Genomic DNA, 14,472 nt, shown 5'->3' on the forward strand with positions numbered 1-14,472 from the left:
TAGGGATTTTATTTCTTAAAGGAAATCCTGTCTATCCTTGGTGCTAACCCATTTCTAGTAGATAATGATAACTGGAAATACTACTGTGTGTTGAAAACGGCACTGTTTGAGAGGTCATAAGTTTGCTTTTCCTTTCTTGTGTCCTGTCTTGCTTTCCTTCCCTTATTAGACATCCAGGGACCAAAGCTCAACCTTGGATAAAAGTGGAAGCGGGACATCCTTTGTGTCTCTGATTCTTTTTGTTATTCTGTGTGTGTGTGTGTGTGTGTCTGTGTGTGTGTCTGTGTGTATATGTGTGTGTATGTGTGTGTGTGTGTGTGTGTGTGTGTGTGTTTCTTTTGAGGTTGAGTCTCATATATAGCTCTGGCTGTCCTGAAACTTGCTGTGTAGACCAGGCTGGCCTCAAATTCACAGAGATTCACCTACTTCTGCCTCCAGAGTTCTGCGATTACAGAGGCACACCACCACACTGGACTTGTCGTGATCTTTGAGGAATATTCTCAGCATTGAGAAAGACATCTTTTGAAATGTCTAGTGCTAGACTATATGTTCCACTTTTCCTGAGAAATATTAGAATTATTATGGGATGCATATACAAAACCGTGACCGGCTCCATCATCTCCACTGCTTTATCTGTGTTATTTTCAGGGAAGTCCCACTCTCAACAGGAATTCCAGAGGCTGTCTCTTCAATCATGGGTTTCAACTAATACTGATTCTTATCATGACCCAAAATATAAACATCACAGAAGCTTAGTAAAATAATAGAAAAGTGAATATACAGCAGCAACTAACTGTTCTCAAACCATCACCTGACAAAGCTAGAAACATTCTGCCATTTCTCTATGAATATAAATAATGCATATTTTAATACAGACATTGTATTTTGCATCCACACATCAGTATGATATGTATATAATGCAGTTATCATATGGTATATATAGGTCTATACATCTACAGATATTGCAAATATTGTTGTTATTGTATTTTATGACACCAGTTTGAGTGACAGCATAGCTCTCTCCTTTATATGCCTATTTTGCATCAAGAAGAATCAAATTTTAAATTGATCTGCTAAGGGGATAACTGCTATTTTTTAGACTTTTCCCTCAACATTACACTGTTCTTATCTAAGCAATAAATCTAAATTTGTCATATCACACACGCACGCGCACACGCACACACACACACACACACACACATAAAATATGGAATGCTTTACGAATTTGCATGTAGTCCTTGCACAGGAACCACACTAATCACTGTAAAGTTCTACTTTCAGTATTTTAGTATTTGTGCTGCCGAAGTGCGCATGACATATTTCACTTATATACCTCTCTTTTTTGTGAGACAGGGTCTCTGCCTTCAAAGCGCTTGCTGGGAGTAAAGGCGTGCACTTCCCCACCATATTTTTATATGTTTCTTGAATCATTTTGTCCATATGTTGTTTCAAAAGTTTGTGGCTATACTAATACGAAAGGATCCTTACCCTAATATCTTCACTGACCTGGCTTTATTATTAAAATATATACTGTTCATACTGAACATACTGAATTGGAAAGTATGTCCTCTTTTTAAATATTTTCAAAACTTTTGTGCAAATTTGCAATTTTAAAATTCGCTTCTTTTATAGTCTTGTCCAGTGTACTTTAAAACTAGGTGGCTCATCTTTGTAGACAATGATTTTAAAGTTTAAAAAGAAACATAAGTTTTGTTGGTCTTCTAGACAAACTTCGGGCTAGAGCGATGGCTTTGTGGTTAAGAGAATATACTTTCTCTTCCAGAGGACCTCAGTTTCTCTCCCAACAGCCATGTTGGACACTTCACAACTGCCTTTAACTTCAGTACTAGGGAACATGACACCTTGTCTAGCACCCAAGCCTTCCTGGACTTACCTGCACATGACAATACAGATAAACACATACACACAGGCACACTTAAAAATAACATGTATTTTTAAAAGTCTTTCATGTACTAATAAAATCTGTGCTACTAAATTAGAATACCACTTTGGGAAATTTATAACAAGTAGAAATCTACCCTCCCAGGACTCTAGAGCCTGGAAAGGATTACTTCTGACAAAGGGTGTCTTGCTATGCTATCTTGTCACACACAGCGGAAGGAATGTAAAGTGATAAAAAGCAAAGCAAAACAAAACAAAACACCCAACAAAACCATCCCTCTGCATGGTTATATTTGTTCAGTCATGAAGTCAGAACCCCTCTCACTAAATACTCCACAAAGGCCCAACTCCTTAGGACCACTGTAATGACAACCAAGTTTCCAGTACATTTGAGAAAAAGAAAACATTTGAACCATAAAATTGATAAATAACACTTTTCTAAGACTTCTCACACTTAATCTAAGTTTTAAATTTTTTTATTTGAAGAAAAAAAAGCACTTAATTGGGGGCTAGCTTGCAGTTTCAGAGGAATAGTCCAATTATCATTATGGCGAGAAACATGGTCACAGGCATGGGCTGGAGCAGAGGTTGAGAAGTACATCCTGATTGTAGGCAGAGAGAAAGAGAGAGGGGGAGGGGGAGGGGAAAAAGGAGGGGGAAGAAGAGGAAGAAAAGGAAGGGGAGGGGGAGAGGAAGAGGGACACACACACACACACACACACACACATAGACACACACAGACACACACACAGACACACACACACAGACACACACACACAGACACACACACAGACACAAGGCTTGGGTTTTTTTTTAATTTTTTTTATTCGATATAATTTATTTACATTTCAAATGATTTCCCCTTTTCTAGCCCCCCACTCCCCGAAAGTCCCATAAGCCCCCTTCTCTTCCCCTGTCCTCCCACCCACCCCTTCCCACTTCCCCGTTCTGGTTTTGCCGAATACTGCTTCACTGAGTCTTTCCAGAACCAGGCTTGGGTTTTAAACCCTAAAGCCTATTCCCAGTAACACACTTCCTCCAACAAGGCACAAAGCTGGTGGGAGTAACCAACCAACCACTGATCTGACTCCAAGTTTAACTTTACTGCTAAATTTCCTCACTTGTCCTTTTGAAAATAAGATCTAGAAGCTGGAGAGATGGCCCATCAGAGAGTGCCTGCTGCTCTTGCTGAGGACCTGGGCTTGGCTCTAGTGTTGTACATTTCTTATTTGTGCTTTTCCAGTACTTATTGTTCTTCCCCAGTGTGAAGAAATATATCTAAGTGTCATTAATAGTAGGTACATATTTTCCTAAGAGTTTTTAAAAAACAAATATCAATTTATTTAAATGTATTTTAATAATGTAGACATAATATAGATTTTTGCATTTTCTAAGCAACTAGACCAAGATTCTGTCCCTTTCACCGACATAGCTCACATCTAATGTCCATGGTTCATTCCAGAACATTCCATGTTCTGCCTTTGTAGGCAGAACTCTAAAACATGCCTATCCCAAGATTTCCTCTCAATTCCTTTATGCACCCCCACAGGTACCCTGGGATAGTGAACTTACTAGATTTCATCCACAAATGACATCAAGAGAGGGAGAGGGTCTGTGTTGGCCTTACATGTCACCTGAGCTTATTTGAAGCAGAGAATTCACTGGCTGAGATAAAAAGCAGAACTCAGAGAGCATGGAGCATAAAGAGAGAGAGCTGTCGCACATAGGGACTCTGCTCGTGTTGAGGGGACCCCAGAGCTACCTGAGAGTGGCCTAAGAGTGGAACATGGTTCTTGGATAGCATATAACAAGGAAAGGAACAACTCAGGCATGTAGCAGAAGGAAAGGAATCATGCCAGAAATCCAGTGCTGCTCAAAGCCAGCATGGTTCCATGCTGTCCACCATGGCTGCTGTGTCACCCTCAGGCCACCTTCATGGGGCACCGAGCAGGTGTAGAATGCCAGATTCAACTATGTCCACTGCTGAAGTGGCAAAGTGTTGTTTTGAACTTGATTTTGTGATTGTTTGTTATGCATTTTGGGTAACAACTTGCTATAAATATCAATTTCCCTTTGTTAATTTATTTCTACCCCCTTTAGTCTCATACTTCCTATATTACTATATTTCAGGTGTTGTTTAATTAGAAGTATTAAATTTTAAAGTTGAAAATCTTAGATTTAATTCAAATATGTTGTCCAAATATTCTTTTTATAAGTTACTATTGTATTTGAGCTCATATCTACCAAGCATTTTCTATGACTTCCCTCCTTGCCTTTAGAAAGCGGGTTCACATGTTCTTTGAAGTTGAATAGTACCCCTGCCTTTTTTTTTTTTTTTATCAGTTTGGAAGTTACAGCCTCTATTCTTTTTGTGGATCCCTTGAAATTTTACCACTCATGTTTATAAAACAGTGAGAGCTTTCATGAATCAGCACAGCATGTTTCATACACAGAAAACATGAAAACATGAAAGCATTTTCCTGTGCTGTCAACATGTAGTCAGTGAGAGGCATAGCTGAGAGCTTCCTAGTGACATTGCCTCTTCTGACAGAGAATTGTCCTGTCTCCCCAGCAGATGTCCTTGGAGGAAACAGGGCTCAGATTCCAGAACATGTGTTTCATTTGGACCTTGAGAGAGTTACCAGTCTCTGACTTTTACTCACGATTGAAACTTAGCTTATTAAGTTTATGTGGGGAATAAATAATAATATAATGACTATACATGCATGCACACACACAAACACACCAGCACAAACACATAAGCACATATACACAAGCACACACACACACATTCAAGCAAACACACACATAAGCACAGCAGGCAGATGCCTAGTGTACAATAAAATCATTGATTTTATTGATGAAATATCAATTTTATTTTTATATCCCAATCTTCTTTGCCTAAAAACTCTTTTCTAAAGGCTTTGTGCATATGCATGTGTATAGAGTGTCCTAGCTAGCTTTAGTGTTAAACATGACACAAGTTCTCTGAAAGCTTTGATTGTGGAATTAGGTAGATCAGACCTGTGGGCAGGTCTGGAGTGGGGTGTATGTCCTAATTTTCTTTCTACTGTTCTGATAATGACCAAAAACTACAGAGGGTGGGTTTATGTCATGTTACAGCTTAGAGTTGATTGTTGAGATTGTTGAGGACATCCAAGGCAGGAACTCAAGGAGAGTCCTCAGAGGCAGGAACTGGAGCACAGGCTGTGAGGGAATGCTGCTGGCAGGCTTGCTCCCATGCCTTGCTCATCCTGTTTCCTTATACACCACACCAATCATTAATCAAGAAGACGTCCCCAGTCTTGAATTCAAGTCAATCTGGTGGAAGGATTTTCTCAATTGAGGTTCCTTCTTCCCAGATGACTCTGATATATGTCAAATTAATTTTAAAAACTAACTAGCTAGTACAGAGGTATTGTCTTTACTAGTGATTGATTTATGAGGTCCCAGTACACTGTGGGTAGCACCATCCCTAGGTAAGGTGGTCCTGGACTATATAAGAAAGGCAGCTAAGCATGAGCCAGAAAGCAGTGTTCTTCTATGGCTTCTTTAAGTTCTCACTCTGACTTCCCTCAATGATGAACTGGGACTGGGAAGTGTAAACTAAATAAATCTTTTCCCAGGAAGTTTTTGATGAACATGTTTTATCACACCAAAAGAAAAGAAAGTAGAATAATTCTCTCCCCCCCACTCTGTGTGTGTGTACACACACACACACACACACACACACACACACACGTCCCTGTTCACATTACATTTCAGTTATTTCATTCAATCTCATTCTCTAATTAGACAGTCATCTACTTTTTGCACAGAGTCTACAGGTGAAGGCTCTCAGTCACATGGAAGTCATCCCTGGGGAGCTTCATTCTGTGTGTTCTCACAAGACTCTTGAATATAAGATCCATAGAGTGAAGAAGTGCCAATAAATGATAACCTTGAAGAAAATATTGTCACTGCTAACATCCAAGAAGGACAGGACAACTCTGGTAAGCTTCTATAAATCAAATACCATGCAATTTTTAAACTACGTATTTGGACTTCAGTAGGCGCCAAATGGAGAGCCTAACTTCAAATATGCTTTCAAAAAGGGCTTACGGAACTTGAGCAGCTTTTCTAAATTTGACCATGGACGTTTATACCTTTTAATTTAGTGGATTTGAAATGCTTGGCTTCAAGTAGCATGTTGTAAGGAGGTTATTTCTGGACTTTCTCTGTGTGTAAAGTATAAAATTAGCATCCCTCTTTGGCAATTGAACTTCCTCGTTTCAACGACAACTCAACTCATCAGATTGTTATAGACACAGGCTAATTAAATGTCCTTCTGCTTTAAGGTTAAACTCCATATTGGCACTGATACCTAGAGGTCAAATTTAAATGGCATGGGCTCAATAATGATCTGCACTGTTAGAATCACACTGGAGCATGGAAGTTTAAAAAAGAACAGTCCAGAATTACTGCTTTACGATCATAGTAAGCACACTATATAACATTTACTGATCTTCAGAGTCAACCATCGTGTAAAAATAAGGAACTCTGCCTAAGGATGTCTCAGACATTTGCTGCTGTTCTCTTCTGAAGCTGAGCAGATGGAGTGGAAGTTAAAATGGTTGTTTTTTCAGCTACAGAATATACCCTCAGCCCTGCCCAGGTAGCTAGGACCCTTGGTGGAAAGGAAGAAAGCACACTGCTTATAAACATGACAGAGACCCCAAGCTCTGCAAAGGGACTGAACCATGGTCACCACTGCCAGGGGAAGGTAAGAAGGTCCTTTGAAGTTGGAGAAACACAGTGAAGACCAAATTGTTTTCATTGTCAAGGAGCTGGGGATGTCACAATAAGAAAAACAGAGCAGAAAAGCCCTACAACAGGTTCCATTGTGTGCAGAACAATCCACTAAAATAAGAAAATTGAATATGTCTATGGAGTGTCATGAAAGAGACCCACCAGGGACTGGGGAAGGGGAGGCCTGCATAGACAGTGTGCTTGGTTTAGTTGCAAACGTTATCTCTTCCCAGCACTTGGAATTCTGAGTTGTGATATTCTTCCCAATGATTTTGTGAGGTGACACCATTTCCCAGGCAGGGTGAGGCTAAGGACATCTTTAAGAAAGAATTGGCACAGTATGTTTTCTACAGTCAGTTACCAACAATTAACCAGATGCTGTGTCAGTGGATTAGAAAATAGTATTTGGCTCAGTTCAGACATGAGTCACAGGGAGGGCTATGCAACTCTACCCTTGGCCATTAGAAATAGCAGCTGCGTAATGATGTTCCTCATGGTTGCAAGGGAATGGTTGGGTCAGAGTGGGAGCCCAAGCCATTAAATAAAGCTTTATTGCCTTTACACAACTTCTCCAATAAAAGTGTGTCTCCAGATTTTCTGCCACCCTTTCATCTAGGAATCAGGTCCCAATGGGGACTGACCCATAGAGTGAGCTTTGATATCCTCCTCTCTTCATTGCTATTACCACTGTTACACATTGGTATCTAAGCTTTGATTCTCTTTCAGCTATAATGAGGGGCAATGCCCACCTTAAAACATCTGCCAGGGATTTGGGGCTTCTTTATTTTCATTTATGTTTTCTCAAGAAACAGCCTGTCTTCCACCCAACCGGTGTTGATGTTGAAAATGGCCCCCATAGGCTCACATGTTTGAATATTTAATCCACAGTTAGTAGAAGTTTTTGGGAAGGATGGGTGGGTGTGGCCTTGTTAGGCAAGGTATGTCATGGGGTAAGGTTTGAGATTTCAAGGACTTATGCCGTCCCCATCATTTCTTCTTTGCCTCCTACTTGTGGATCCTGCCCCACCATCATACCTTTGCTCTGCAACTATAGACTCTAAGACTCTCAGCTGCAGGTTGTAGCACATCAGGTGCCTGGATGCTCTTGGATGAGGTGATGGAGGGAAGCTCTGGCATTGGAGGTATTGTGTGTTCTATCATAAGTTGAGAGTTCGAGTCCAGGGCACCCACTTTTGAATTTAGGCAAATTGTTGAAATTCTTCATATTTCAGTATTTCATCTATCAAATGAAGATGGTAACAACCCCTGATTTATCCAATAATTGTGAAGACTGACTGAGAGAAAGAGCAGACAAAATGTCCCTAGTGTTATAGGAGAAAGGACCATCTTGTCGCATGCACCTCTGCTGAGGTAGCCTGCATACTGAGATTTGGGTGGGTTTTCAGTAAGCAACCTGTGATCAGTTTGAGAACCTGGGTCTCCTCTCAATGCTCTAGGTATGGATACTCCTAGGTAGAAGCAAAGGCTGAGAAGAGGACCTTTGAAAGATAGAAAATTGTCCAATGTTAGATTTTGTGTCAGTGTTGTTGAGTTTCTAACATAGCAGTGATTCGATTGATTTAAGCCAAAGTCAATGGTCTAGGAGTCCTGTTCGTACTCAAGTCTACCAATTCTATCAAATGTTGTCATTCTTTGGTTGAACTATTTTGTATGAGGGATGTGGGCATTTGGGGAATTTGCACAATGCTTATAGAACTCCATTACAAGTTGTGAGAAATAGCAAGATCCAGAAAATGTGGAAGCATTTACTTTACACCAAAGTTTGCCTTCCTGGTGATGTAAAGAGTATAGGGATATACCTAATGTAATCAGGATGAGTTTCTTAAGGCAGGGGATACTTAGGAAGGGAGGTCCTCCCCTCAGGGATGTTAGTTCTGTATCATGAAATTCCTGACGCCTGTCATGTATTTCCAGTGTGGTGGCTGCACAAAGTGCTCAACCCTGCCCAACAATGACAAGACTTTGACCTCCTAGGGAAATCCTCGGGAAAACAAAGGCAATTCTTTTCTTAGACTATCAGAAGCACCAAACTTAATTAATGTTAGTTGAATAAACATCTATTTTCTATAAGGATGGACTACGCAGTGCAACTATAATTAACTAATAATCACAATGTGCCTGAGATCACTGTGGCATGAGATATAAAGCCATTCCATGGTTGTTTCTGCTCAGGCTTTGCCTGGTCTTCTCAGAGAATTCCTGACGCAGACCTTTGGGAGCTGCAGGTAACTGAGGTTAGTACATGCAGTCTCTGCTTTGGATACATGCACACTAAGGAATCCAGGCTAGAGCCTGGCTGGGGAGGAAGGCTGGGCATTTAATGATGGGCTGCCAGGACCTGTGTGTCTCTACAGATTTGTGAGGTGCCATGAGGCAAAGGCTCATAGGGAAGGTGCCTTCATATACAGGGTTCTTGATTAATTGTGGCCAAGCCAGCTCTCCTCGAATCCCCTTGGTGCTGAACCCTACATAACAGCGACCTTGAGGAAAACCAAACACATCATTTTTATGAAAACCTCTGCTACACTGTTACATGGACTTCTTAAAAAATACTTTCTCTTTCCTGAAGCAATGGAGGGAACCGATGGATCAGGACCAAGTTTGCTAAGTAAAGAGTGGGCTTCCTGTTCACTGTTATGGGGGACTCTGTGTGCTTCCTGCTGATTAAAAATGTTCAGTAACGCAGAGGATCCAGGGCGATGGTGAACACTATAGGAAATGCAGCTGAGTCTGCTCATGCTGGGGGAGGGGGGCCAGGGTCACTTGAGCATGTCCCCTTCACAGAGCTCACAGACTGGGCTTCTAGAAGGACTCGCCAGTCGACCTATATCCAGTCAAAATTCTGATCTATGATAGGAGTTTTATATGGATTTTTTTCCCTTCCATGCACACTTCTTTACATCTGGTCTAAGCAAAGGATGGTATGTCAGAGTTCTTGGGAGGAATGTATACACTGCCCCATCCTTCCAGGATAATAGAAATATGTTCTTTGTCCCCTCCACCCAGATTCTAATTCATCTCCACCTCTTTGTTTTTTCTTTAAAAGTGGGAAGGTTAGTTCACAACTGCCTCATGTTTAGAGACTATTCTTTTTCTTAGTGCAATTAAACCTTTGGAAGGGTAGCAAAGGATCAGCTCCTGCTTGAATGTGGACAGGAAGATGGTGGTATATAGTGAATGTGATTTGCCATGGGATTTGGCTGCCGTTGAATCTTGACTTGATTAGCATTGTAACCAGCCAAGAAAACCAGAAACCAAGGGCTATGTCCTGGTCAAACTGCATCACCCAGACCATTCATGGAAGACTTAGAACATGGTACCACCCCAGGGGGTTGAGTAGGCTTGGAGTCAGAAGTCTTAACCATGGCGACCTTCTAGGATTCGAGGTTTCACCTCACACACATTTCTGGATTGCTGACTTTCTAAAACCCACTAAACATCTTTCATTCTAATGACTTCCCAATGCATTTCTCTATAGGCTACTTATGTGGGAGCTCTTCAGACCTTCCAAGCTGTTGAATTAGACACCCATTAGATAGACCACTTCAGCTTATTGGTGAACACCTTAACAATTGTTCTATTTATCTGATATTGTTAATCTGATTTGATCTAGTTAAACTGAAAAAAGAAAAAAGAATCTACTTGGCGCCAGACTTTGAAGGAACCCACATCCCTTTCTAACTACAAAGCTTGCTGCTTAATTGTACAAATACTTGTGGGTTTGGCACAGGTGAGTGCCAATTTGTTGTTTTAATATAAAGCTGGAAAACAGGCCTACCTAGGTTCACGTGACGTATGAGATTCCTGGGAGACGCTGCAGCCCTGCCGGTTAGGACTGCACAGGTAGAAGCTTGCACCGCATCTGAAAGGAAATACTTTCAGTGGTTATCAGGGACATAGAAGAGGCAGTAAGGAAAGCAGGCGCAAACCTGCCCTGGGGTTACAAGGAATCGTTTTCCCCCTTCCATATAGATGTGACTCCTGATCTCTGAGTTTGATTTTGACTTTTGGCTACTTAAGTTCAAGGATTATAAAGAAGGAAATGAACAAAGCATACTGTTTTTGCCTAAATATGAGAACATGCAACTATAAGGAACATTGTGTATTTTAAAATCACATGTATGCCTTCCCTTCCATCTCTAAAGAGGTGTGGCTTCCTGTTAGGAAAATGAATTGTTTGTACTCAGGAATCTCGCAGTGAAAGTTTTATGAGTACACTGGATTTATTTGTCTGAGTTATGTGTTTTGTGCTTGGAGGGAGCACCTCTCAGACTTTAATGTACATAGGAATATCCAGAGGGTTCTTGTTAAAATGTGGACCTGATTCAGCAGGTTTTGGGGTGGGTGGGTGGCTCCTGAGTCTGTTACAGAGAAGCTCTGATTGATTTCAGGGCTTCTGGGTCTAATGTCCTAATTCAGGAGCTTGGGAGATGACTCAATGGTCAAGAAAGCATACTGCTCTTCCAGAAGATATGAGATTGGTTCCCAGCACTCACACTGGCTGTCTCACAGCTTCCTGGCTGCTGTGCCAATTGCAGACTGTGGCAATGCCCAGAGCCTCTGCAGGCACCTGCGCTCAACAACTCCCCAACATAGGATTAAAAGCAGAACAATAAAGTTCTCCACAATTTAATCTTAGATTAGAATCAAGACTGGGTCTTTTTTTTTTTTTACCCTCAGGTTTAGAGAAAGAGCCCAGGACCTCAAACACGCTAGGCAAGTGCTTTACCACTGGACTGTAGCTCCAGCCCTAGTCTAGCAATAAAATAAAATAAAATAAAATAAAATAAAATAAAATAAAATAAAAACAACACAACAACAAAAGAAACCTCCCCAAGATGAATTATTTCTAATATGCAGCCAAGTAAATACCATAGTCATCAAAGCAGTCAATATTCAGACCAACTCTGAACCTGGGGAGTTGGGGATTAAGTGTAACAAGGTGCCCAGCACAGATCTTGTCACATGGGGACCCTTCCTTAAGCCTTGACTGTTAGGGCAACTTTAGCTGACACAGGAGATCTTGCCTACAGCTTAAACAGTACCAGCCTACAGACTGCTGTGATGAATGTCACAGGTAAATGACAGGGCAAGAGATACCAGTCCTCCTTTACTGTAGAGCAGGAGCCTCTATGGAGTCAGAGCTTGAGAGGAAGAGGCAGAGACAGTCAAGAAGCTGTGAGCCAAGACCCAGATCTGACTGATGGGTCAGTGGGAAACTAGCAAAAGAGAACGGAGGACGCTGGTGTGGTGACGCATGCCTGCATCACTCAGTAGGCTGATGCAGGATGATTGCACTGAGTTTGAAGCCAGCTTTGGATGCATAGTGAGTTCCAGTTCAGCTGTGGCTATATAGAAAGACCCCATGTCAAGACGAAAACTAAAATCTAAAAGGTATCAGGGAGTTCACTGGTGCTTTAGACTGGAAGGTGGTGGTTCCTGAAATGATGTCTATGTAATGGAGAAGCAAAGGCTTCTTGTACAACTTAGATGTTGTTTAATTAAATGCATTAGCATCACCCCTGATGTGGAACAAAGGATAGAACTGGAAGAAAATGTCAGAAAGTAAGTAGACAGGCTTTGAGGATAAAATTTAACCTTAGAGATTTAAGAAAGGGCAATGTTGAAATTCTGGGAAAGTAGATATTGAGTTTGATGTACAGTTAAGAGTCCTCATGGATTTCTATTTGCAAACTTCATGCAGAGACCTTTATTTAAAGGCAAACCACTGTGTTTTGTTGTTTTAAACGTTACAGAGTTATGGACTTAAAACCACACCTGGTGTATATTTCAGATTTTAAGTGTTGCTCCAAAGCCCTGATGTGAAGGCTTGATTCCTGGAGTGGGGATCTTGGGAGGTGGACTCCAGCAGAAAGCCCCCGGTTTCTGGAGTGTACCCAGGAAAGGGACAGCATAAGCTCTGGCCCCTCCCCATCTGTCATTATTAGAGCCACAAGGTGGGATGTTCCAAAGTTCCAACCGAAACTTCCTTGCCACAGAAACTGAGGAACTGTGCAAGTTAATTACCAACCAGAACTCCTGAAATCATGACCAAAATAAACATTTTTCTCTTCATAAGTTGATTACCTATAACAGAAAGGCGACTAACACATCTGAGCATTCGAAGTCCCTGACCACAGCCATATTCCTTGGTTGATGGGAACCGGAGATTGCACAGATGACTTCTGGCCTCATCCATTCCCACCTCCCCAGTCCACCTTAGAGCCAGGCAGGCATAAGACATTTAGATTAATCTGGAAGAAGAGTCAATCATGGTTAAGGAGAAGGGCAGATTTGTCTATCAGACACTATCAGCACATGGTAAGCTCGAGTTACAAGAGGCTGGTGGTAGTTCCCTGCAGGCTGGAACTGTAGCCACAGTGTGGGGGAGCTGCATCTTTGTTGTCTGTTCTGACCTTCACCATGTGAATACACTATCTTCAAAGCGATCTAACTTACTGGCCAACCCCTGGGGTGAACAATGAGATTCCCTGAAGACAGAAGGCCTTAGCTAATGTGGCTAGCAAATGACTCAGCTGGTATTGTAGTGACAGAGCCAATGGCCTTGCCCATGAAGTGTGTGGGAATGAATCACTATCAGCTTTCTTAAACAAAACAAAACAAAACAAAACAAAACAAAACAAAGCAAAGCAAAACAGCTTTATTGGAGTGTAATCTGCACACTTTAAGCTGTATCTCTGACCAGCCTGGAACTCACTGTGTAGACCAAATTAGCTTCAAATGCATAGAGATACACCTACCTGACTCTGATCCCCAAGTGCTAGGATTGAAGGTGTGAGCTGCCACACACTCCTGGTTAACATATCTTGCAGACCCATCAATGCTATAGAAAGTATCAGTCCTTCATGTTTTGCCTGTTATTACTTAATAGCAGTCTGCTGCACAGCTGTGCTCTACAGTGTTAGCCACTGATCACTCAATGGGGTTTTAATTCTAAGTTTTGGTTACTGGGAATAAAGCCATCTAGACCATTAGAACATATCTTTATTTGGGCAAAATTTTTCTCCTGTACAGGTTCCTAGAGTTGCTGGCTAGTGTGGAAAGTTAAGTTTTTAAGGGACATCATGGTGGGTGTGAGAGAGCTGTATTATTTTACATTCTTTACCAGAGATGTATGTAGATGCCAGTTTCTCTCCACATCTCCTCCCTCTCTCTTGTTAGTGTCTATCTTTTTAAATAGGCCACACAACTGGAAGTAGAGTGGTTTTTTATTGTGATTTTAATTTGCATTCTCCAATGATGACTAATGATATTGAGCAATTTGATATGTTTATTAGCCATTTATATTTCTTTTTTGATGAAACGTCTATCAAATTGTTTGCTCGTTTTATAATTGGGTTGTTTGTCTTCTTATAAGTTATGATACTTCATATATTCTGCATAAAGCCCTTTAATAAGTATATGATTTTGCAAATATTTTCTTTCATTATCTTAGCACTGTTTTTTATTTTGAAATAAAAAAGCTGTTTCAGTTTGATAAGTACAGTTCATCAGTTTTCCCCTTCCTTTCCTTTCTTACCCTTGCCTGGAGAGGTGGGGGTGCTTACTTTAGGTCCAGCATTTGGGAGCCAGAGGCAGGTAGATCCTTGTGAGTTGGGGCCAAAACAGGCTACATAGTGGGGTCCAGACTAATCACAGCTACACAGTGAAAACTTGCTTGAAAACAAAACAAAACAATACCCAAATAGCAACAACAAACACTTAGGAGTCTTGTTTGCTCAGCCTACAACATTGAAGATT

This window comes from Apodemus sylvaticus, chromosome 9 (genome assembly GCF_947179515.1).
Source record: "Apodemus sylvaticus chromosome 9, mApoSyl1.1, whole genome shotgun sequence".
Taxonomy (NCBI): domain Eukaryota; kingdom Metazoa; phylum Chordata; class Mammalia; order Rodentia; family Muridae; genus Apodemus; species Apodemus sylvaticus.